At 53.2% G+C, this 26,353-nt stretch overlaps 1 protein-coding gene across 4 annotated transcripts in view; it reads right to left on the bottom strand.

Moving 5' to 3' along the window:
* Nucleotides 1-21,140, bottom strand: part of ptpra (protein tyrosine phosphatase receptor type A) — a 43,571-nt gene extending 22,431 nt beyond the window's left edge. For 2 of the 4 annotated variants that reach the window (XM_088911614.1, XM_088911616.1), the window contains exon 1: nucleotides 693-830. The gene's annotated coding sequence lies outside the window, so the exon portion shown is untranslated. Of the gene's footprint in view, nucleotides 1-692; nucleotides 847-20,766 lie in introns of those variants that run through there. The other 2 variants (XM_088911617.1, XM_088911615.1) reach the window with 2 other exon arrangements.
* Between the last annotated feature and the right edge of the window lie 5,213 nt (nucleotides 21,141-26,353).

The following is a 26,353-nucleotide window of genomic DNA, read 5'->3' as shown; positions in this document are numbered from 1 at the left end:
TGACCCAGCACCCCCCCACACACACACCCCACTGACCCAGCACCCCCCTCACACACACACCCCACTGACCCAGCACCCCCCCCCACACACACACCCCGCTAACCCAGCACCCCCCCACACACACACCCCACTGACCCAGCACCCCCCCCCACACACACACCCCGCTAACCCAGCACCCCCCCACACACACACCCCACTGACCCAGCACCCCCCCACACACACACCCCACTGACCCAGCACCCCCACACACACACACACACCACTGACCCAGCACCCCCCCACACACACACCCCACTGACCCTGCACCCCCCCTCACACACACACCACTGACCCAGCACCCCCCCCCCACACACACACACACACCCCACTGACCCAGCACCCCCACACACACACCCCACTGACCCTGCACCCGCCCTCACACACACACCCCACTGACCCAGCACCCCCACACACACACCCCACTGACCCAGCACCCCCACACACACACACACCCCACTGACCCAGCACCCCCCTCACACACACACACACCCCACTGACCCAGCACCCCCCCACACACACCCCACTGACCCAGCACCCCCCCTCACACACACACACCACTAACCCAGCACCCCCCCACACACACACCCCACTGACCCAGCACCCCCCCCCCCCACACCCCACTGACCCAGCACCCCCACACACACCCCACTGACCCAGAGAGCCTGCAGCAGGTAACCCCTGGGCTGGACGAGCTCGCTGCCCTGCAGTGCTCACTCACGGTGTTCAGGGCCTCAGGGCAGACGGTGCCGACACGGGCATCAGCCTCTCGCCCGCAGTCCAGGGCGTCCCCTGCGTCCCCTGCGTCCCCTGCACACACAGAACAGACCCTCAGCCATCAGAGCTGCATTCCACGCCCACCGCCTCTTCACCACTGGATGATGAGAACGAGAGGCGACTCCACCCTTCCGAATGCACAGCGAGGAGGATGAAGTGTCACTGCTCAGGAGAGAGATCGACCCGGCTCCGTGAAGGAGACCCGGAGTACACTCAATGGGACAAACACCCCACAGAAACTCTGCACATGGAGATCTGTAGAAACATCCTCTGTGTGCAGAGAAAAACACCTAACAACGGGTGCAGGGCCGAATTAGGCCAGTACCCACTATTGATAAACATACAGAAAAGAGTATTAAAGTATTGGCTACACCTAAAAAACAGCGACCAACATTCCTACCACCACAAAGCCCTGCTGAGGCAAGAGCTGAGCCCAAAACAGAGCCCCCTGAGCCAGCTGGTCCTGAGGCTCACCGACACCAGCCAGCCTCAGGACAGCACTGCTAGAGCACCACAACTCAGACTCAAGCACATCACAGCACGGATCAAACAGCAGTATTTCAATTCAATTCAATTCAAGGTGCTTTATTAGCATGACCGATGGGTACAATCAGTGTTGCCAAAGCAAATGAAAGTAATGATATTTACATGAAACAAAACAAAAATAGAAGTAAAATAAAATCTACAGACATATTACAGACATTTACAACAAAGACATATTATACAATATTGACATATTCTGTAGGCGGCTGGAGCATTATTGGGAGACAGACTCACTGTTCCTCAGGCTGTGACAGGAGATCACATACTGGGCTGCCAGTTCAACTGAGTTCCCTCCTCCCTCTCCCAGTAGGATTGGGACCCGTTGTGATTCTGGCAGGTGTGGGAACTCTGGGATTAGATTTCTGAATTTAGGGAAGAATGTTTCTCTAATCCCAGAGTATCTGTCACAGTGCAGTAGGAAGTGCACCTCTGTCTCTATTTCTCCCCGCTGGCAGTGGGAGCACAGCCTGTCCTCTCTGGATAGCCAGGTCTGCCTGTGTGGCCCAGTTTCTATGGCCAGGTTGTGGTCACTGAGCCTGTACTTCGTCAGGGTCTGTTTCTGTTTGTTATTTTTTATTTTGGTCAAATATTCAGCTAGTGTGTATTGTCTGTTTAAGGTTCTGTAACATTCCAGTTTATGTTGTGTCTGTGTGTGTGTGTCCCAGTGTGTGAGATATTGCTGTTTGATCTGTGCTGTGATGTGGTTGAGTCTGGGTTGTGGTGCTCTAGCAGTGCTGTCCTGAGGCTGGTTAGTGTCGGTGTGGCTCAGGTCAGTGAGCCTCAGGACCAGCTGGCTCAGGGGGCTCTGTTTTGGGCTCAGCTCTTGGCTCAGCAGGGCTTTGTGTTGGTAGGAATTTTGGTCGCTGTTTTTTAGGTGTAGCCAATACTTTAATACTCTTTTCTGTATGTTTATCAATAGTGGGTACTGGCCTAATTCGGCCCTGCACCCGTTGTTAGGAGTTCTTCTCTGCACACGGAGGATGTTTCTACAGATCTCCATGTGCAGAGTTTCTGTGGGGTGTTTGTCCCATTGGGTGTAATCCTGGTCTGTGAGGGGACCCCACACTTCACTGCCGTATAGGGCAATGGGTTGGATTACACTTTCAAGTATTTGGAGCCAGATTCTTGTTGGTGGGTTGATGTTGAAGAGCCTCTTTCTTATTGCGTAGAAAGCCCTGAGTGCCTTCTCCCTCAGTGCCTTCACTGCCAGGTCAAAACTCCCGGAAGAGCTGATGGTGAGACCGAGATATGTGTAGCTGGATGTGTGCTCCAATGTGTTGTTGTTGAGTGTGAATTTGTACCTGTTTCCCTGAGGTCTGGCTTTCTTCTGGAAAACCATAACTCTGGTCTTGTCCAGATTGACTGTCAGTGCCCAGGTCTGACAGTACTGCTCCAGCAGTGCCAGGTTCTGCTGCAGCCCCTGTTCTGTGGGCGACAGCAGGACCAGGTCATCTGCGTAGAGCAGGAACTTGATTTCTGTGTCGTGTAGTGTGAGACCAGGAGCTGCAGACTGCTCCAACATTCCTGCTAATTCGTTGATATAGATATTGAACAGTGTTGGGCTCAGGCTGCAGCCCTGTCTCACCCCGCGGCCTTGGGTGAAGAATTTAGTCCTTTTGTTTCCAATTTTCACTGCACATTTGCTCTCTGAATACATTGATTTAATTATGTCGTACACTTTGCCCCCTATGCCGCTTTGGAGTAGTTTATAAAACAATCTCTCATGCCAAATCGAGTCAAATGCTTTTTTGAAATCGACAAAGCAGGCAAAAATTTTTCCTTTGTGTTTTTGGTGGACGTGTTTGTCTATCAGTGTGTGCAGGGTGTAAATGTGATCAGATGTGCGGTGATCTGGCAAGAAGCCAATCTGACTTTTACTCAGGACATTGTGTTCGGTAAGGAAGGCCAGTATTCGTGTATTCAGGATACTGCAGAATACCTTCCCCAGGTTACTGTTCACACAGATGCCCCGGTAGTTGCTGGGATCGAGTTTATCTCCACTCTTATAGATGGGCGTGATCAGTCCTTGGTTCCAGGCCTCGGGGAAACATCCAGCTGTCATGATGAGATTGAGGAGTTTGAGCAGGGCTTGTTGCAACTTTGGGCTGCTGTGTCTCAGCATCTCATTTATGACACCATCATGGCCACAGGCTTTGCGTGGTCTGAGGGCCTGGAGTTTGTCCAGTAGCTCCTGCTCAGTGATTGGGGAGTCTAAGGGGTTTTGGTTGTCTTTGATAGCCAATTCCAAAATTTTGAGTTTTTCATAAATGGTGTTTTGGTCTGATTGATTTGTATTTGGGAGCTTTTCATACAGATTTTCAAAGTATGTTTGCCAGATTGTTCCATTTTGGATGGCCAATTCTTCTGGTTTTGATTTGTTTAAGTTGTTCCACTTCTCCCAGAAACAGTTCTGATTTAGTGACTCCTCAATTTCTGCAAGTTGTTTGTCTATGTATGTGTTTCTTTTCTTTTTCAGCGTGTGTTTGTAAAGTTTTACCATGTCACAGTACCTGAGTCGCAGATCTGTGTTGTGTGGTTGTCTGTGTTTTTCATTTGAGACTTTTCGTAGTGCATTTCTGATGTTTTTGCACTCCGTATCAAACCACTTTTCTTTTGCTTTTGTTTTTTGGTAGTTTTTTGATTTAGTTGTTTTTAGCTTAGATTTTGATGCTAGTTTGTGGAATAGGTGATTTAGTTTTTGTGTGGCCAAGTTGATGCCTAATTTGTTGGTTTGATACGGAGTGTTTAGGAATGTGTCCATCAGTGTCTGAATTTCGTCATCGCCCAGTGCAGTTTGGTATCTGTCGAGGCTGTCTGTGTCCCATCTGTACGCCTGGTTGAGGTCATACAGCTGGCTGGGCTGTGTCAGTGTGTCTCTGTACTGGTGTGCTCTCTTCATGTAGAGTGTGATCTGGCTGTGGTCGGAGAGGGGAGTTTGTGGCCTGACAGTGAAGGCACTGATACAGGAGGGGTCCAGGTCGGTGATGGCGTAGTCCACCACACTGCTACCCAGAGCTGAGCTGTAGGTGAACCTGCCTAGAGAGTCCCCTCTAGTCCTGCCGTTGACGATGTACAGGCCCAGCCCTTGACAGAGCTGCAGCAGCTCGCGCCCGGTGCTGTTGACCGTAGTGTCATGGCTGCACCTGTGTGAGGTGACCGGTGTGTGGTACAGAGGGGATTGTCCGAATATGTGAGTGTTTCCCTGTGTGCTGGTGAAGTCTGCCAGTGTGCCTGTTCGTGCGTTGAGGTCACCATAGAGCAGCACGTTTCCCTGGCCCTGGAAGTGACCGATCTCCGTGTGGAGACTGGGGAGAATTCCCTCACTGTAGTAGGGGGATTCTGAGGGCGGGATGTAGACAGCACACAGGAAAACCTCGTTTTCTGTACAGATGGTATTTCTTTTGATTTTAAGCCAAACTCGTGACTCTTCTTTCTTTACTAATTGTATGGAGTGACTGAGCTCCGCTCTGTACCACACAATGATCCCCCCAGAGTCTCTGCCCCGGGTGATTTGGGGTTTTTTGACAGAGGGCACCATGATCTCCTTGTAGCCTGGGGGACAGTGGGTAGCCAAGTCTCCCCGACACCATGTCTCCTGTAGGATCATGATGTCTGTCTCCTTTACATCCTTGATAAATTCAGGATCAGTGCTCTTCAGCCCAAATGCTGACGAGCCCAGACCCTGAATGTTCCACATACTTATCTTTAGAGATCTCATTGTTATCGCTTGAATTATCTTTGCAAGTTGTTATTGTTTTCTGGAACTGTATCAAATTTGTGTTGGACATTTACATCATCGACAGAAACAAGTATTGTGCTGGGTTTTTGTCTGTCGCTGTGGGTGGTGGAAGTTCAGCTCATAAGCCGGGTGCAGATGAGGTTCAGGAGCTGCCGGATTTCTCCCAGCTCCAAACCGCTCGGGACTGCTGGTCTGGCCAGGGCTGCGGCGTAGCTGTGCAGGAGGGGCTCGGTCCGGCTCTGTAGTTGTGCTGGGTGGGGAGGGGTTGTGGTTCTGGTCCGGTTCAGCTGCTGGTCTGGGTGAGGGGCATGGGGTGGGGCGCTGGTTCTGGTCCTGTTAGGTCGTTGGTCTGGGTTGGAGGGCTGTAGGGTGGTGCTGGTTCTGTTCTTTGTGGGTTGAGCTGGTCTGGGTTGGGGGTGTGGGTGCTGGGGCGTTCCTCTGGTAGTCCTCCTGTTTCTCTCTGGGGTGCTGTTCGGGTGTCTGCCCAGTGTGGTGTCTTTCAGAGTTTTTGTGAAGAGTCCAATGGTCTGTTTTTTGAGGTGTTTATGGTCGTGTAGGTGCTGTGGTCCAAGGGTGGAGTGATGGGCCAGGTAGACGTTTGGGAGCAGGGCGCAGCACCGTGAGATCTCGGCATTGATTCTCTGGATGGTGTGGTGCTGCTCGTCCTGTCTCGGCAGCAGGGTGGAGATGACAATTCGGGCGCGAGGGAACTCCTGTATGGCCCTCTCTGCCACTCTCCTGATGGACTGGGCCACCTGCTCCCTCTGGGTCCTCAGGTCGTTGGTGCCGGTGTGGATGATGATGTGCTGAGGGGCTCCCAGTACCGACCTGGACAGCAGCTGCAGGGCCTTCTCTGTCGTCGGACACCAGAGCTTTGCTGTTTGTAATCCTGGGAAGAGCCTGTGCTCATCGATGTACCTCCCGTTGGAGTCGATGAGAAGGGCTACTTCCATGCGTCTGCCTCTGGTGTCCAGTCTGCTGGAGGGGCGCTGTGCTGCCGGGCGGGCGGCTGCTTGGGGGGGTGCAGTGTGTGACGTGGAGGAGTTGGGTGGGGCCGGGTGTGTGTGTGGGTCACCCTGAGTGTTCGGCAAGGTGGATGTGCTTTTGGGCAGTGGAGTTGTGAGGGGATTTGGGGTGCCGGGGGGTGCAGTGGGTGTGGTGTTTGCTACGGTGGGGGTACTGGGTAAGTGGGAGTTGGTGGTGGGGGTTGTAGGGGTGTCAGGTTGTGTGGAGGTGGGTGTGTCTTTGCGGGTTGGGGGTGGGTGTTGTGTGTTGTGTGTTCTGGGTCTCAGGGCTGTTCTGTTGCAGTCCGGGCTGCAGTGGGAAGTAGTGAGTTTCCTCAGCTGGTCTTTGAGAGTCTTGCTTGTCCTCTCCGCGAGCTGCAGCTCCTCTCTCAGCTCTGCTACTTCCGACTGCAGCTTACTGTTGTCCTGCAGCAGCTCCTCCATCTGTGCCCTGAGCTGTTTGTTGGAGGTTTTACATTCATTCTTGTGTTTGTTAACCTCGTCTCTTAGCTGTTGTGCTGTCTGCCCCTCTGTGAGTCTCCCCAGCATCAGCTCCTTGAACTCAGTGAAGTCCAGCTCCAGAGCAGAGAGTTTCTCTCTCAGGAGGCGCACTGTGCTGTGGTCACAGGGGGGTTGGTGTGGGCTGTGTGTGTCCGGGTGGTGTGTTTCTGTGTTGCCGAGGGCTACACTCTTGCTGGGCTGTTCTGTGGCTGAGGTTGTGTTTGTGGGCTCTAAAACAGGTGGAGCTGAACTCTCCGGTGCTGTGGGCATCAGGCTGCTGGGTTTTTCTCCTGTTTCTGGGGGAGGTTTCTCCAGGTCGGCCTGTGTTTTAAGGTCTGTGAACTTTTCCTCGAAAAGCTCCAGAGCGGCCTCACTGCCCTGTATCATCACTGTACCATTGTGGTAGGTGTTGACAGTCAGGACAGTGTCTTCTACCTCGCTGTCGCCCCCTATGGAGATTTGCCTGCCTTTGCTGATGCCCCTTCTGGTGGTGTTTGTATAATTCTTACACACAGCTGTGTGCCAGGCATTCGGATGCTCAGTAAAAAAGAGCAGGTTGGTTTTTATGTGTTTTTCTCCTGCCTGGCAGTAGTCAGCAATGAGGGTCTCTGGGTTTTCTTTCATCCAGGAGTCTTTGTACTGTTTCCTGGTCTTAACGGTTTTCACGTCCTCAGGGTACTGGAGTACTGTGCTGAGGGGGCAGGGCTGCTCCAGTGGGGCTGTATTCTGCTCTGTACTCATCTTCCTCTTTTAAATACAATGGGCCCAGGTGAGAAGAGCAAACAGACGGCCTGGCTCGGGCGTTTTGAATACAATCAGCCCCCTGTTGCTTGGGAACAGGTTCTTCAACTTTGGCCTTTTGAGTGTAGTGGGCCCGAGTGGTATTTTGTTTAATTTAAACTTTAAGGTAACTTTTTCTAAAGACTTTTTAAACTTTTATCTAGCAAAGCAGTTCAATTTTTTAGAGGCCTCTTCAAGAAAGGAGAAGAAAGAACAGGGCTTACCAGGTGTTTTTCGTGTTGGTGGCTGAGTTCTTGGCTTCTCCTGATGCTGCTTCTATTTTCCCTTTCCTTCTTGTTTCCTTTGGTGTACTTTTTCTTTCTTTCTTTCTTGTCTTCTTATTCTTATTTCCTTGTTTTAATTATTCCTTTTCTGTTTGTTTCTCTTCGTCTCTTGGGGATTTTCCTTTTTGGAGTTTTTCCTCAGGTCCTTTATCCTCAGGTGTAGCTGTGTCTTATAGTTGATCTTCAGTTTTTTAGATGTTTGCTTTGTTGATTTTTTTTCCAATGGCAAATTATTTCTTTACTTCTGTAGTTTTCTTTAGTTTTGTTAGATGTCGCCTTATTCCTAGACTATTTGTTCAGTTCCAGAAAACAATAAAATCTCAAAGAAATTAGGAGCTCATCTTCTGTGCTGCCTCCTCTATCTCTGTACTGGAGTGTCCAGTCAGTGTGTCTGTATTAACCCCTCTCTCTCTCAGTGCAGTGTTCATGTACTGGAGTGTCCAGTCAGTGTGTGTGTCTCACACACTGGGACACACACACACAAACACAACATAAACTGGAATGCTACAGAACCCTAAACAGACAATACACACTAGCCGAATATTTGACCAAGATAAGAAACAACAAACAGAAACAGACCCTGACAAGTACAGGCTCAGTGACCACAGCCTGGCCATAGAAACTGGGTGACACAGGCAGACCTGGCTGCCCAGAGAGGACAGGCTGTGCTCCCACTGCCAGTGGGGAGAAATAGAGACAGGTGCACTTCCTTCTGCACTGGGACAGATACTCTGGGATTAGAGAAACATTCTTCCCTAAATTCAAATCAAGTCCCAGAGTTCCCACACCTGCCAGAATCACAATGGGTCCCAATCCTACTGGGAGAGGGAGGAGGGAACTTATCTGAACTGGCAGCCCAGTATGTGATCTCCTGTCACAGCCTGAGGAACAGACCCCCTACTGATCCCTCTAACACCTCTTCCATCAGGAATCTTAGCTTTTCCAGGAGTCTCCCATCCAGATAGTGGCCAGGCCCACCGCTGCTGAGCTCCAGTGGGCTGCCAGCTGGGATCTGCAGGGGATGGCTGGCTGTTTCCAGACATCCTCGGCCCCAGTCCCTTCCATAGTCCGCCAGACACACATGAGACAACCTCTTCCACACTGCTCCCTGAAGGCTGATCCGCAAGCTCCACACACACACCCCTCGCCAGCACACTTAGAGGACGCTCTCCAGCGAGACCCCAGGCTGTATAACTGAGTTCAGATAAGGTGTAAGCCCTTGTACTTGACTGTTTTTCCTCCTGTACCCCAAAGGATGCTGAAGGACACCTGAGGGCCCCACATACGTCATACGTCACCTCTGACGTGCTGCTCCACTGCACACAGATCAGAGCAGCAGAGAGAAGCTGCTGAGGTCAGAGAGGGGCTTGGCCAGGACACCACGATTAATACCCTGACTCTCACCAACGGTGTCACAGGGCCTTTAATGTGCAAGCAGTCTGGACATCAGGTATGATCTGAAGGACTGCGCTTCCTACAGGACTGGCCCAGAGGGGAGAGCAATGACAAAGGGCTCACCAACAGCCCTTCGGAAACTGCCAGAGGGACAAGGGCTCTGAGCCAGGACAGGGGCTGTGTGCACATTCAAGGCACAGCCAGGCTCTGGAGTCTGTGGGACTTCAAACAGCTTCCTGTAATTAACTGTCTTCCTGCTGCAGTAACTGGAGAGCGCGTTCGGGAAGGGATAGGGTGAAGTGTGGTGGGTTAGTAATAGAGGGTAAACTTCTCTCGGAGAGGAGCGAAAAACAGCCCAGTGCTCTCAGCGTGCAGCTCCACCTTGCCCTCCGCGACCCATCCTACAAAGAGCCAGCGATTAATAACTCCAGGATCTCTCATTTATAAAAAAAAATCTGAATAAGGCAGATTTTGGCTTGGGCATGTGAATGAGGTCAGAAGTCACAGGAAGGTCAAATATACAATAATACATTGTACATTTCTCACAGAAGGAAGAAGCACACAGCCATGAAATATTATTACAAGCAAGAGATGTGGATGAAGCTGATACCCTGCATCTTCCAAAAAAACACTGGTCAAGATCAAAGTCATGCTTTACCCAGTACAGGACACACACACACCCTGGACAGGACACCAGTCCATCACAGGACACACACACTCCAAACAGACAGCACCCCAGGAACTGTACCTAGGGTCTCACTGTGCCCCATCTTCAGATCAATTAAGTACTAAGTACTAACCTGGAGAGCTGGGCCTCTCGTTTGTAACCTCCAATGTTCTTATTTAGTGCTGCAGGTGTTCTGGAAACAGAGCTCATTCTGTGGGATGAACAGTGGCCCAGTGTGACAAGCTGCTTTGAATACTGGCAGCAGCTGATTCAGTGTTTCTATGTGGGCAGCAGGAGTGAGGTCACTGAGCCGGCCAACACTGACCATCAGAACGCCACTGACCTCATGGTCCAGCAGCAGTGTCCGGGGTCGCAGTCAGTAAACTGGGCTCCCCCACCCCCAGTGTGGGCAGAACGTCTCTCCAACAGCGCTGCCTCTCCACAAACACAGCACCCGGGCCAGACACACACCCACAATTATAGCCCTGCCTGACCTGAAAACCACCAGCCACCTCCCTCTTACCACACTGCACAGCTGCACACAGCTGTGAGCACAGCTGTACACACACACCTCCCCCCCGCCAGTCCAGCTGTGAGCACAGTTGCACACACACACCTCCCCCCCCGCCAGTCCAGCTGTGAGCACAGTTGCACACACACACCTCCCCCCCCAGTCCAGCTGTGAGCACAGTTGCACACACACACCTCCCCCCCGCCAGTCCAGCTGTGAGCACAGTTGCAAACACACACCTCCCCCCCACCAGTCCAGCTGTGAGCACAGTTGCACACACACCTCCCCCCCAAGTCCAGCTGTGAGCACAGCTGCACACACACACCTCCCCCCTGCCAGTCCAGCTGTGAGCACAGTTGCAAACACACACCTCCCCCCCAGTCCAGCTGTGAGCACAGCTGCACACACACACCTCCCCCCGCCAGTCCAGCTGTGAGCACAGCTGCACACACACACCTCCCCCCCGCCAGTCCAGCTGTGAGCACAGCTGCACACACACACCTCCCCCCCGCCAGTCCAGCTGTGAGCACAGCTGCACACACACCTCCCCCCCCAGTCCAGCTGTGAGCACAGCTGCACACACACCTCCCCCCCGCCAGTCCAGCTGTGAGCACAGCTGCACACACACACCTCCCCCCCGCCAGTCCAGCTGTGAGCACAGCTGCACACACACACCTTCCCCCGCCAGTCCAGCTGTGAGCACAGCTGCACACAACTCCCCCTGCTAGCCCAGCTGTGAGCACAGCTGCACACACACATCCCCCCTGCTAGCCCAGCTGTGAGCACAGCTGCACACACACATCCCCCACCAGTCCAGCTGTGAGCACAGCTGCACACACACACCCCCCCGCCAGTCCAGCTGTGAGCACAGCTGCACACACATCCCCCCGCCAGTCCAGCTGTGAGCACAGCTGCACACACACATCCCCCCCGCCAGTCCAGCTGTGAGCACAGCTGCACACACACACATCCCCCCCGCGTCCAGCTGTGAGCACAGCTGCACACACACATCCCCCCGCCAGTTCAGCTGTGAGCACAGTTGCACACACACATCCCCCCCGCCAGTCCAGCTGTGAGCACAGCTGCACACACAAACCCCCCCCGCCAGCCCAGCTGTGAGCACAGCTCCACACACACCTCCCCCCGCCAGTCCAGCTGTGAGCACAGCTGCACACACACATCCCCCCGCCAGTTCAGCTGTGAGCACAGTTGCACACACACATCCCCCCCGCCAGTCCAGCTATGAGCACAGCTGCACACACAAACCCCCCCCGCCAGCCCAGCTGTGAGCACAGCTCCACACACACCTCCCCCCGCCAGTCCAGCTGTGAGCACAGCTGCACACACACCTCCCGCCGCCAGTCCAGCTGTGAGCACAGCTGCACACACACCTCCCGCCGCCAGTCCAGCTGTGAGCACAGCTGCACACCTCCCGCCGCCAGTCCAGCTGTGAGCACAGCTGCACACACCTCCCGCCGCCAGTCCAGCTGTGAGCACAGCTGCACACACATCCCCCCGCCAGTCCAGCTGTGAGCACAGCTGCACACACATCCCCGCCACCAGTCCAGCTGTGAGCACAGCTGCACACACATCCCCCCGCCAGTCCAGCTGTGAGCACAGCTGCACACACATCCCCCCGCCAGTCCAGCTGTGAGCACAGCTGCACACACATCCCCCCGCCAGTCCAGCTGTGAGCACAGCTGCACACACATCCTCCCCGCCAGTCCAGCGGTGAGCACAGCTGCACACACCTCCCCCAAGCCAGTCCAGCGGTGAGCACAGCTGCACACACCTCCCCCCGCCAGTCCAGCTGTGAGCACAGCTGCACACACCTCCCCCCGCCAGTCCAGCTGTGAACACAGCTGCACACACCTCCCGCCGCCAGTCCAGCTGTGAGCACAGCTGCACACACACACCTCCCCCCGCCAGTCCAGCTGTGAGCACAGCTGCACACACACACCTCCCCCCCGCCAGTCCAGCTGTGAGCACAGCTGCACACACACACCTCCCCCCCGCCAGTCCAGCTGTGAGCACAGCTGCACACACACACCTCCCCCCCGCCAGTCCAGCTGTGAGCACAGCTGCACACACACCTCCCCCCCGCCAGTCCAGCTGTGAGCACAGCTGCACACACACCTCCCCCCCGCCAGTCCAGCTGTGAGCACAGCTGCACACACACCTCCCCCCCGCCAGTCCAGCTGTGAGCACAGCTGCACACACACACCTCCCCCCCGCCAGTCCAGCTGTGAGCACAGCTGCACACACACACCTCCCCCCCACCAGTCCAGCTGTGAGCACAGCTGCACACACACCTCCCCCCGCCAGTCCAGCTGTGAGCACAGCTCCACACACATCAGAGACCAGGTCTAACTGTGATGTAGTCTGAGGTGCGTTTCTTTTTGAGAATGATACCAGCTGGGTTCAAACTTCAGGCCCAGTTGCGTGGCTTTAAGCCCAGAGCTGCAGAAGGAGACTCAGCTGGTCTGTGTGAGCGATGAGCAGTGTGAGGGGGAAGGGAGCTGTCAGGACAGGTCTGTGTGGAAGCAGTCATTCCTCTGGGCTAATGAACAGGACTGAGGAGTGAAAGCTGGTGAAGACTGAGTACTGGGCTGAACTCTGAAGTGCCAGGTGACTAATGAAGATGGAGTGTAGTGTCAAGAGTGAAGTGTGGGGTCCCCTCGCAAACTAGGATTACACAAAATGGGACAAACTCCCCATAGAAACTCTGCACACGGATATCTGTGAGAACATTCTCCACTTGCAGAGAAAAACACCCAGAAATGCATGCAGGGCTGAATTATGCCAATCCCCATTATTCATCAGCACACAAAAGAGAGCAATCAAATACTGGTCACACCAGAGAAACAGTGACCAGAGATCCTACCACCACCAGGCCCTGCTGAGCCTAGAGAAGAGCCTCTCAGCCAGCAGGTCCGGAAGCTCACTGACACCAACCAGCCTCAGGACAAAACAGCTACAACAACACCCATCAAAATCACAGCACAAACCACACACAACACGATCTCATCCACTGGGACACACACAAACACAACACAAACTGGAATACTACTGAACCCTAAACAGACAATACACACTAGCTGGATATCTGACCAGGTCAAGTAACAGCAAAAAGAAACAGACCCTGACGAAGTACAGGCTCAGTGACCACAGCCTGGCCATAGAAACTGGGCGACACAGGCAGACCTGGCTGCCAGCAGGGAGAAATAGAGACAGAGGTGCACTTACTACTGCACTGACATACATATTCTGGGATTAGAGAAATATTCTTCCCTAAATTTAGAAATCTAATCCCAGAATTCCCACACCTGCCAGAATCACAACGGGTCCCAATCCTACTGGGAGAGGGAGGAAGGGAGGCAGCCCAGTATGTGATCTCCTGTCCCAGCCTGAGGAACAGTGAGCCTGTCTCTCAATAATAATAATACAGTGTGTGATCTCCTGTCCCAGCCTGAGGAACAGACAGTGAGCCTGTCTCTCAATAATAATAATACAGTGTGTGATCTCCTATCACAACCTTAGGAACAGTTAGCCTGTCTCTCAATAATAATAATACAGTATTTGATCTCCTGTCCCAGCCTGAGGAACAGACAGTGAGCCTGTCTCTCAATAATAATAATACAGTGTGTGATCTCCTGTCCTAGCCTGAGGAACAGACAGTAAGCCTGTCTCTCAATAATAATAATACAGTGTGTGATCTCCTGTCCCAGCCTGAGGAACAGACAGTGAGCCTGTCTCTCAATAATAATAATACGGTGTGTTATCTCCTGTCCCAGCCTGAGGAACAGACAGTGAGCCTGTCTCTCAATAATAATAATACAGTGTGTGATCTCCTGTCCCAGCCTGAGGAACAGACAGTGAGCCTGTCTCTCAATAATAATAATATGGTGTGTTATCTCCTGTCCCAGTCTGAGGAACAGTAAGCCTGTCTCTCAATAATGTTCAATATGTTGTATGTTAGATGTAAATATGCTATTTACACAGGGCGGTGCGGTGGCTCTGTGGCTCAGGATCTGCACCTGTGGCTGGAAGTTTGCCGGTTCAAATCCCACGGCTGGCAGAGGAATCCCACTCCATTGGGCCCCTGAGCAAGGCCCTTCACCCAAACTGCTCCAGGGGTGCCTTATGAATGACTGACCCTGCGCTTTGACCCCAAGCTTCTCTCTCCCTGTCTGTGTGTCTCATGGAGGGCAAGCTGGGGTATGCGAAAAGACATTCCTAATGCAAGAAATTGTATATGGCCCATTAATAATCTATGATGTGCTAGCTTTCATTCATATGCTGATGACACTCAAATATACATTTCGTTTACACCTAACGACAACTCTTCTATTATCACTGTAGTTAACTGCATTAATGAAGTAAAGACTTGGATGTGTGAAAACTTTTTGTTACTCAACTCTGATAAAACTGAGGTTCTGTTGTTTGGAGGCAACAATACTGATAGGACTACTATAACTTTGGCACTTAACTGAGAGGATTTAAGAATTTGCCTCAAAGACTCAGCACGTAACCTTGGCGTCATACTAGGCACAAGGCTCTCATTTAACTCTCATGTTAAAACAATATCAAAAACATGCTTCCTACAGTTAAGAAATATTGCAAAACTAAGGTAGTTTCTCTCCACTCGAGATAGAGAAATTAATACATGCTCTTATATACAGCAGGTTAGACTACTGCAATGCCCTACTATCAGGGAGCACCCATCACTCTGAACACCTTACAGCGAATTCAGAATGCAGAATACAATTGTTGCTAGGAGCAGAGAGTATGACCATATAACCCCCATACTTAGCTCTCTTCATTGGCTTCCTGTCAGGTACAGGGCGGAATTCAAAATCCTTCTACTTACAAGGCTCTCAGAGGTCAGGCACCTGCCTATCTAATGGAACTTATTAATGTATACTATCCAAATCGCCTGCTTAGATCACAGAACGCAGGTCTTCTTCATATTCCACGCATTAATATAAAAACAGTTGGCAGTAAAGCCTTTAGCTACAGGGCACTAGTGTATGGAACAGTCTCCCACCCCATGTTCGGAATGCCGAGTCAATCTCAGTATTCAAATCCAGACTGAAGACCTATTACTTCAGCCTAGCCTACTCACACCTTACATCATAGCCTGCTGCAACCATGGCTGCTGGTGCTGCTGTCCATGCCATTGTGTGTCTCTGTGTTGGCCCACCAGGTAGATACATCTGTTCTGACCAGACGATCCTATTCTCCTCCCCACATGTCCGGATGGTGCTGGACTTGGGACCATGTGAGTTGGATGCTGCATCACTGCCATGGATCCAAGAGGGGGATCGTGGACATAGCTTTCATTTAGGAGGATTCTGCAGGTCTACAGAGATCTGCATGGAGTACTGACATACAGAAGACATGATGGATGGATTAATACCCTCATTCATTTATTTCCTTTTTTTAATGTATAATGTTAGCATGCCCAGAGGGGTTGGGCAGCCGGTTGACCTTGGACCCCTAGAGGTTTTTTTTCTCCTTACTGAGGAGTTTTTGGTTCCTCTCCTCTGTTGTCTTTTCTGTTCTGTATTGACAACATGTATGGTCACTCGCTTTGTTAAGCGCCTTGGGGAAACCTTGTTGTGAAAGGCGCTATATAAAAATAAATTGAATTGAATGTATTTGCATTATAAAAGTATACAGATGTTGTATTGATTTTATGTGCTTTGGCAACACTGTAATAACACTGTGAGCCAAGGGTAGTAAGACCCTTGAGCAGAAGAGAACATGCAGTCTTTCCTGAGAAGGGACTGTCCAGTGTCTCTCCCTGATCATACTGGACTGTCCAGTTTCTCTCTCTGTACTGTCTCTTCTCCCTGATCATACTGGACTGTCCAGTGTTTCTCTGTACTGTCTCTTCTCCCTGATCATACTGGACTGTCCAGTGTTTCTCTGTACTGTCTCTTCTCCCTGATCATACTGGACTGTCCAGTGTCTCTCTGTACTGTCTCTTCTCCCTGATCATACTGGACTGTCCAGTGTCTCTCTGTACTGTCTCTTCTCCCTGATCATACTGGACTGTCCAGTGTCTCTCCCTGATCATACTGGACTGTCCAGTGTCTCTCTGTACTGTCTCTTCTCCCTGATCATACTGGACTGTCCAGTGTTTCTCTGTACTGTCTCTTCTCCCTGGTCATACTGGACTGTCCAGTGTTTCTCCCTGATCATACTGGACTGTCCAGTGTTTCTCTGTACTGTCTCTTCTCCCTGATCATACTGGACTGTCCAGTGTCTCTCTGTACTGTCTCTTCTCCCTGATCATACTGGACTGTCCAGTGTTTCTCTGTACTGTCTCTTCTCCCTGATCATACTGGACTGTCCAGTGTTTCTCTGTACTGTCTCTTCTCCCTGATCATACTGGACTGTCCAGTGTCTCTCTGTACTGTCTCTTCTCCCTGATCATACTGGACTGTCCAGTGTCTCTCCCTGATCATACTGGACTGTCCAGTGTCTCTCTGTACTGTCTCTTCTCCCTGATCATACTGGACTGTCCAGTGTTTCTCTGTACTGTCTCTTATTCCTGATCATACTGGACTGTCCAGTGTCTCTCCCTGATCATACTGGACTGTCCAGTGTCTCTCTGTACTGTCTCTTCTCCCTGATCATACTGGACTGTCCAGTGTTTCTCTGTACTGTCTCTTATTCCTGATCATACTGGACTGTCCAGTGTCTCTCCCTGATCATACTGGACTGTCCAGTGTCTCTCTGTACTGTCTCTTATTCCTGGCCTGCAGTCAGCAGGGATGAGAGAGAACATTTCTTCCTGTCTGGCTGCCCTGTTCTCCACGCTGCTGCCCAGAAATAGCCCCTCGCCCCAGCTTGTTAGGACACACAGTAGGTGTGAGAGTCCTGAAGCCCACTCTCTCATCCCAGCATCTCTCGTCCAGTCCCGCTGTGGTCGAGCACCAGTCCAGTCCCCCAGCGCCGGACACGTCTGGGCCCAGTCCAGTCCCACTGCTGCCGAGCGCCGGTCCAGTCCAGACAGCGCCGGACACGTCCGGGCCCAGTCCAGTCCCACTGCTGCCGAGCGCCGGTCCAGTCCCCCAGCGCCGGACACGTCCGGGCCCAGTCCAGCCGCACTGTGGCCGAGCGCTGGTCCAGTCCTGTGACCATTCCTTCACGCCCTCACCGTCCACTGTGAATGACCCTTCTTCACTGATGGCAAAACATTCGAGCAGGAAAAAGCCTCAGGTGTCAGAATCCTGACCAGAGACAGAGCCTGCCGGAAAGACACTGCAGCTCCACAACCACACACATTCCTGAGCTTCAGGCCCCGCAGTGCCAGGCTGAAGGACTGGGCCTTTCTAGTCTTGAACAGAGCAAACCAAGAGGGGACCGCAAAGGCACTGAAGTCCGTCCTGCAGGTGTCCTCAGAACCAGCAGTGAAACTCCAACAACTGAAAACTACTTGGAGGATCATTTTAAACTGAGAACTGGCACTGCTTTACACAAAGGGTTGTGGGTGTCTGGAGCAAGCTGGGATAAACTACACTGGCTAGTTCAGCTAACGGGTCTCACCAGTCGTTCCTCCTTTGCTCCTGCTCAGTGTGCTGCAGTAGGTGTGACCTGGTGCTCAGTAACAGTGAACCAGGACCTGCAGAGAACAATAGCCAATGGATTTCACACACAGGAGGGGACCCCCTGCAGGACTGGGGAGTCACTCTGAGCCTCACTGTGGGCACTGCTAGGAGGAGTGATACCCTCTCAGGAGGAGTAGGGTACCAGGAGGAGTGATACCCCACTGGGGCCATGCCAGGAGGAGTGATACCCTCTCAGGAGGAGTGGGGTACCAGGAGGAGTGATACCCCACTGGGGCCATGCCAGGAGGAGTGATACCCTCTCAGGAGGAGTGGGGTACCAGGAGGAGTGATACCCCACTGGGGCCCTGCCAGGAGGAGTGATACCCTCTCAGGAGGAGTGGGGTACCAGGAGGAGTGATACCCCACTGGGGCCCTGCCAGGAGGAGGCTGGGCAATTCTGTCTTACTGACGAAACACAGAGATACAGATCTCTGCTCTGTGTCGGATGGAGTTTTGAAACTCTTCCTTTAACGAAGTCACTTTTGCAATACAAGCTATCTCACACAGTCAATAGTGACTTAAGTTAAAACTTAAAAAAACAGAGCCCCCGACGTCCAGCGCCGCTCGAGAACAGAGCCCCCGACGTCCAGTTTCGTTCTAGTGCCACTCGAGAACAGGGTCCGGGTCTGAGAATGTCAGCTCTGCCTGCTTCCATACCACAGTCCACCAGTATTTTCCACTCTCATCAGCACAAGCTCATCTCAGTGCTGTGACTTCCTGCTGCACACAACAAAGCCCTTAATTACAGGTCTGATTACTAATTGCTGGTCTTGCACCAGTAGCAAGGTTTTGTCATAACAGACCAGCACTCTTACAGACACAGACACACTGCTCAGCTCTCACAATCTTCAGGAGGTCTGCGCAGCTGGGCAGCTGTGCACAGCCATTGCTAAATTAAAACCAGGATGTAAGGCCGCTGAGAATAAGCATCATCCTGCTGCATCAGGCCCTGCATGGAATCACAGATTAAATTACACTAGAGGCAGCAGTCTTGTGCACTTCTGTAGTCAAAGAGTGGTGGGAGTCTGGAACAAGTTACCCAACCCTGCTGCTGGAGATGATTCTCTGACATCCTTCAAGAAATGGCTGGATGACATCCTGCTGCACAGGCCAGATGGGCCGAACGGCTCCTTTCTCAGTGCTTTATAAATCCGAGAGCCGGGGGCAATCCTTCAACTCCTGTGGTCCTAAGAGCTGGCTCACAAACACACCTTGCAGTCAGTCAGTCTCTCTGGTGCGGCAGGACTGCACCCAGCCCCGCTCCTCACGGGCGCAGGAGGGGAGACTCCTGGTCCTCCTCGGCTGGGCTCTGGTCCGAGCACACTGCTCCACGCACGCCACAGCCTGTGGCCTTGTTCTCAATGGCGCCTTGAGCTTCTGCACAGCTCTTCGCCCTAAAGCCCCACACTGAGGCGCAGACTGTACAGGACTGGGGTGAGCCAATCCCAGCACAGCCCAGGCAGAGCGGACGAGCTGACCAGACCAGATCCCAGCACTGTGTGCAGAGCGGACGAGCTGACCGGACCAGATCCCAGCACGGCCAAGGAAGAGGGGACGAGCTGACCAGACCAGATCCCAGCACTGCCCTGGCAGAGGGGAAAAGCTGACCAGACCAGATCCCAGCACTGTGTGCAGAGCGGACGAGCTGACCAGACCAGATCCCAGCACGGCCCAGGCAGAGGGGATGAGCTGACCAGGTGGGATGGAGGCTGAGGAGCTGACCTCCTCAGATGCTGGGTGAAGGTCAACAGGGCTCCGACAGCTGCAGGAGAGGGGCTGCGGAGCGCCAGGAGTCAGGCGGGATTCCCCAAGGCGTTTCCTGCACAGCAGCGCAGCTCTCCCACTCACGGCCGTCGAGCGAGGGGTACTGGACAGACCAGAGGGGTCGCCCTGTGTGCTTCAGGGCCCAGGAGAGTGAAGGGTGGCACTGCGGGGTTCCGGGCCGATGAGCCCCTGCGTTGCTCTGTCGGGTTCAGGAACTCGCGAGGCCACTGTGTCCTCAGGCACTGGGACAGACCCCCAGAGACAGCGCACGGGGCCACCTCACAGCAGCTGGATCACAGCACTGGCCAGCAGGGGTCTGCTGCCCAAGACTCCCTCCACTCCAGGTGACAGCCCACACCCCCGTCACTACTGAGGCGCAAGAGCAATCCTCTGACAGGACAGAGCGCTGCACACAGGCTGCTCTCGCAAGCGGTGCGCGCAGCCTGGCGGCCCGGCCCGGCCCGGCCGGGAGACGGGGAGACAGCGGCCCGCATGCCTCTGCCCCCGCCAGCCGTGTTGTGTCAACACCGCCATTGCTACACGCGCGACGCGACATCGAGATCGGGTTGCGGGCGAGAATATTCATCTGCTGCGAGCTCTGCGGCGGCATCAGGGTCCGACTCTGCCTGCCCGGGCCCGGGAACCACAGGGGAGTGAGAGGAGGGCGGGGGGCGAGAACTGTCCGGGGGAAGAGAGCTGAACCCCTTCCTTTCCCCCCGACCCCACAGCTCGCGACCCTCCCCACGCACGCTTCCATCTTTCTCCTCGCGACCCTCCCCACGCACGCTTCCATCCCTCTGCTCGCCAGTCGCCTCCCCCTCCTCCTCCTCGGCGATAACAAAGCGCCGCTGTGCTCGCCGCAGGTCTCCAGCGCCGGTCTGGTTACAGTGTGTCCGCGCTGCGGAGCCGCTGGGGGAGCCCACCTCCGGCCCTCCCTCCCTCTCTCTCAGCCTCCCTCCCTGCCTCCCAGCTAATACCGGGAATGTGATTCTCCAGACAACAGAATTGGGTGCGTTCCCTGCGCGCAAGGACCGGAGTTACATAAACCCGCTCTCGCCCTGCGCGTCACCGAGTCCCGGAGAGAAGCCAAACCACCGAGCAGGATCATATTGGGGTTTGGTTTTTAAAAAGAAACACGCAACTTACCGCTCTCGCCCCAGAAATTCAGGCTGGCTTCCCTGCTCTTCCCCCGGATCGCTCCTCTCTCCCCAGCCCCTCTCTCCACACCCCAGGGTCGGGGATCACGCCGCACACCACGGGGGCGAGCTGGGGGGCTCTAACGGTGCCTCAACCCCGGGAGTCCAGTCTCCGGCCGCCGCGGGCTTCTGTCCTGTTCTGCGTGTGATTGTAATTCCTGCTTGCTGTATCCGGGAAAGCCAGTCGCAGCTCCTACTCCGCCATGTTGCGTCCCTGTGTCGGGAATGGGGGCCAGTGGATCCCCGGCCCCTCCTCCGCCGAGCCGCTGCGGAACACCGGCGCCCCCTGCTGGGAAATATGAGGAATGAGCCGCTGAGCGACGACAAAAAAAAGGTACACGGAGTTCCCTCCGTCCCAACGAGTCCCAGCGCAAGTTTCATACAGGAGGGACTGCGCTTCAGAGGGTGAGACACACTGTGGCCATTCTGCACCAGCAGCCCCACCTGGGAGACACACAGAGGCCATTCTGCACCAGCAGCCCCACCTGGGAGACACACAGGGATCATTCTGCACCAGCAGCCCCACCTGGGAGACACACAGAGGCCATTCTGCACCAGCAGCCCCACCTGGGAGACACACAGGGATCATTCTGCACCAGCAGCCCCACCTGGGAGACACACAGGGATCATTCTGCACCAGCAGCCCCACCTGGGAGACACACAGGGATCATTCTGCACCAGCAGCCCCACCTGGGAGTTACAGTGGCCATTCTGCACCAGCAGCCCCACCTGGGAGACACACAGGGATCATTCTGCACCAGCAGCCCCACCTGGGAGACACACAGCGGCCATTCTGCACCAGCAGCCCCACCTGGGAGACACACAGGGATCATTCTGCACCAGCAGCCCCACCTGGGAGACACACAGCGGCCATTCTGCACCAGCAGCCCCACCTGGGAGACACACAGGGATCATTCTGCACCAGCAGCCCCACCTGGGAGACACACAGAGGCCATTCTACACCAGCAGCCCCACCTGGGAGACACACAGCGGCCATTCTGCACCAGCAGCCCCACCTGGGAGACACACAGCGGCCATTCTGCACCAGCAGCCCCACTGCACACAGCTTCAGGGAATTAGGGAGAAACTGCAGAGTCCAGTCTGTGCAATAGCCAACATGCAGTCACATACAGTACGTGAACTCATAGTGGGTGAACTGAAAATGGTCCCCAGACAGTCCTCGTTATCTCATTTTCTCAGTTCAGAAAGTCCACAATGATGCCATGCAGTGTCTGGACTGTTTCTGCCTGCTGGCAGGTGATGAGGGCCAGGTGTGTTTCACTCAAAGGAGAGCCGGTCTGCGTGACGTCAAGTGCTGAGCACGGCGGGGCTGAGTCCCTCGTGGCCCCTCAGGACCTCCAGCGTGGCCTGAGGGGAGAAGACCAGCGACCTGTGTGCTGGGCAGGGTGGGAGCTGACTGGACTGCGTGAGCGTGGCTCAGACTGCAGGGACTGTCCAGCGCAGTTTGCTGCCCTCTGGTGGTAGACTGGAGACATTGCAGGCAGACGACCCGGAGAAGAGACACGGATGACCAGCCCTGTAATCCAGAGGAATGGTACAGAGGTCACTTACTCTAAATGCATGCTAATTACATCCCAAGTTTTTGTTCAGTTATTAAAAAGCACCTTTCACTCCACTTTGCTGCCAGTTCCACTGAGTTCCCTCCTCCTTCTCCCAGTAGGATTGGGAGCTGTTGTGATTCTGGCAGATGTGGGAATTCTGGGATTAAGATTAGTAAATTTGGGGAAGCACGTTTCTCTAATCCCAGAGTATCTGTCACAGTGCAGTAGTAAGTGCACCTCTGTCTCTATTTCTACTCGCTGGCAGTGGGAGCACAGCCTGTCCTCTCTCGGCAGCCAGGTCTGCCTGTGTCGCCCAGTTTCTATGGTCAGGCTGTGGTCACTGAGCTTGTACTTCGTCAGGGTCTGTTTCTGTTTGCTGTTATTTAGCTTGGTCATACATTCTGCTGGCGTGTATTGTCTGTTACAGTCTGTACAGTCCTGTAGCATTCCAGTCTGTGTTGTGTGTGTGTTAAGGTAGTGTTGTCTGGTTTGTGCTGTGTTTTGGTTGATTTTGATTTATATTGTTTCTGTTGTACTGTCATAAGGGTAGTGAGTGTCAGTGAGCTTCAGGACCAGCTGGCTGAGGGGATCTTTTCTGTGCTCAGCAGGGCCTGTGGTGGTAGGAGCTCAGGTCAGGTTTTTAGGTGTAACCAATATTTTATTGTTTTTATGTCAATTCATTAACAATGGCCATTGTCCTAAATTTCGGCCGTGGAGCCTTCTTCAGCTCCACGGCCAAAATGTTGTGTTCTCTTTCTTCTTTTTTTCAGCATGGAATAAACCTATTACTTGTTCCTTTGCAGCCTACGCATGCTGACGCAGCTCCCCACCTGAACTACTATTGTCCTAAATTGGTCATTAGGTGTTTTCTCTGTTTTTAGAGAACTCTGTGTGCAGGGCTTTTATGTGGTTTTTGTCCCATTTAGTGCAATCCTAGTCCTGTGAGGAGACCCCACACTTCACTCTCTCTGACAATACACTCCTTCTTCATTAGTCACCTGGCACTTCAGAGTTCAGCCCAGTTATCTGTCACCTCCAGTTCGCAGTCTTCACCAGCTTTCACTCCACACTGAAACTTCCAGGTGAATCATGATTCTTTATTCTTTAGTTATCTGGGTCACGTTTGTCTTCAGTGGGGAGAGGGTAATCAGTCCTTGAATCCAGACACTACAAGATTGAAGAGTTCAAATGTTATATTCGGTGCTAAACAAGTTGGCTTCCCAGTTGGAGCTTTCCAGTTGGAGTAGAAGACGTTTTTGACGAGTGGGATTGTTTTACTCCATCCCTGTTCTGCAAAGGATGAACTTCGGCTCTAAATTCTTCAATATGATCCGTTTGCCACGATACACCAATGTCCAGTTGCAGCAGTTCAGACCGACTCAGGTGTGCCACCTTGTCAGGAGCACCTGGACAGGTTGGTCCCTTGTCTCCTCTGCTTCTGGTCCTGGCAGCTGAGCTTCTAGCAAGCGCGATCAGGTCTCACTGCACCATTCATGGCCTTGGAGCCGGTGGATCCTCACGTGTGATCTCACAATATGTGGATGCCGCAATGATATACTTTATTAATTTCAATATGGATCGGCCTCACGCCAGTCCTCCCTTCGTCTGGATCCCAGAGAATAATCTGGGGTTACTAAGCAAGCCGACGATGGCCTGGTATTTCTCTCCAGATGACATCCCACGCTGGAAAAGCTGAAGCTGTGAATGCAGACAGCGAAGTGGAAGTCACTGCCTTTATCACTGCTTGGCTGGGCAAACTGTGCCAGGTTGTATGTACTGTACTGCCAAAGTTTTTATACCTTTTCACACTCCCAATATCCACACCAAACAGATTTTTTAACACCAGACGCAGCAGGCTAGTATCCTAGATGTAAATGGAATGGAGAAACATTTAGGATTAAGGTGCCCCATTTATCCCACCGTCTAATCTGCTGGAGAAGGAGGCCAAGCCTTTCATTGAACACCTGCAGGCTGTGGTTGTTGACAGGAAAAAGTCACTTCAGTGCGCCCAAACTAAATCTCTTTTACTCCCCTCTCTCCTGCCTGCATTGAAGGGAGGAATAAAGCAACTGTACTATAATATTGCTGTTCAGACAACTGACAGCCTGTGTGAAGAGGGTGTACGTCTGTCTTCTGGGCACGTTTAAAATGACTTTAATCCGACTCCCAACCAGGCAGGTAGTGAGGAGACGTGGAGTGATATTAGTGTTGTCAGGAGCTAGGTGAAGAGTCCGATCAAACAGCAACAAAGTTAAATCTTAATCACTTATATCACTTGGTGTTTTGGGTGTCAGTCCGACATTGATGATCTACTGAGAGCTTGTCGGGCAGGAGTGGGGCAAGGAACTCTAGACTAGACCAAACTCTAAACTCATTGACCAAAGACTCATCAGGTCCTGTGTGCTGGAGCCGCTGGGACTAATGCAGAAGAGTCCGGACAGGCAAGTGGGTGAGTTCAATCACTAATCAGCCCTGGTGATTAAGGGTCCAGCCAGGATGAGGCTGTGGGTCTGTGCTGTGGTGGTGGTCTGAGTCCAGAAGATAATAAGATCACTTTATTGGCCATGTACAATTTCTTGCATTAGGAATTTGTCTTTTTGCATACCCCAGCTTGCTCTCCATGAGACACACAGACCGGGAGAGAAGCTTGGGGTCAGAGCACAGGGTCAGCCATTTATACAGCACCCCTGGGGCAGCTGGGGTTAAGGGTCTTGCTCAGGGGCCCAACGGAGTAGGATTCCTCTGCCTCAACCTTCCAGCCACAGGCGCAGATCCTGAGCCACAGAGCCACCGCACCGGCCCCCTTTCAGCTTCAAAGCCATGTTTGCTCTCCTGTGCTTCCTCTTCACCGTTTGTTCTGTGTCATTCTCAAGTATAATGTTCTCATCATGCAGATTCCTGCGTCAGCTCTGCAACCCAGGGCGCCGGGCTGCACCCCCTCGTGAGCCCTGCTGGGAGAAACTTCCACCTGAGAGCTGACCCTTCACACGGGCCTCCAGGAAGTCCAGATACATCCCCCACCTTCTACTGACTTCCACACTCACGCTCACGCTCGTCTGCAATCAAGCCCGATCCATCATTCAGGATTCCAGCCATCCCGGCCACAGACTGTTCTCCCCCCTGTGCTCTGGGAGCGGCACTGTTAAAGCACGGCCCACCAGACTCAAGATCAGCTTCTGTCCCACCGCTGTGCGCATCCTCACCAGCTAACTGCAGGGCCTCAGACTCAATACACAGCCGCACTCCACAGTTTTTGCATGCTCTACCGTGTTTATTTTTGTCTCACTACTACATATTCATTGTTCCTGCTGTCTACATTGTGTGGTGTTGTCTGTTGTGGTGTTTATGTCCCGAAAGATCAGCGTGATGAAGAACTCCAATGTACGTGTACAAATGGCAGTAAACTCTTCTGCTCTGCTCAGTGAAATGCAGATATTTCTCTCTGCTGTATGAGTCCCTCTCTCTCTTCTCACTCACCCTTCTCCCTGGAAGTGGAGCTTGTAAGCTCAGTTGCAATGACCTTTTGACACCAGAAGGTGGCACTGGACACCAGCGGTTTGACGGTAGAGGTACAAAAGGGACGGGCGGACTGGCAGGGCGCTGTTACCTTCCCTTCTCCAGAGGTCTCTCCAGCTCACGGGCAGCAGCCCCAGGGCAGTGGGCTGTAAACACGGAGCAGAAGGTACGTGTACAGGAGTGCCCTCAGGACCTGGGGGAGTTGAGCAGAGTTTGCAGTTCCTGTTGTCATGGCATCGCTAAGGGCCTCCCCGACTCAGCGTAATCGAGTGAGGATCCCCTGGGTGTGGATCACCCACTAGTCACAGGAATGATTGGAGCAAAGTACTGTAGTAAAGCACTTCCCTGCTGCTCTGAGTGCCTCGCTCCCAGTGTGTCAGGTGTCTATCTGCATCCCCCTCTGCTGGCGGTGTGTCCCTGCTTGCCCCTGCCCCCTGCCCCCTGCCTGTCCCCTACCTG

This window comes from Atractosteus spatula, chromosome 3 (assembly GCF_055471065.1).
Source record: "Atractosteus spatula isolate fAtrSpa1 chromosome 3, fAtrSpa1.hap1, whole genome shotgun sequence".
NCBI classification, from domain to species: domain Eukaryota; kingdom Metazoa; phylum Chordata; class Actinopteri; order Semionotiformes; family Lepisosteidae; genus Atractosteus; species Atractosteus spatula.
This window is presented reverse-complemented; position numbering and strand designations above follow the sequence as displayed.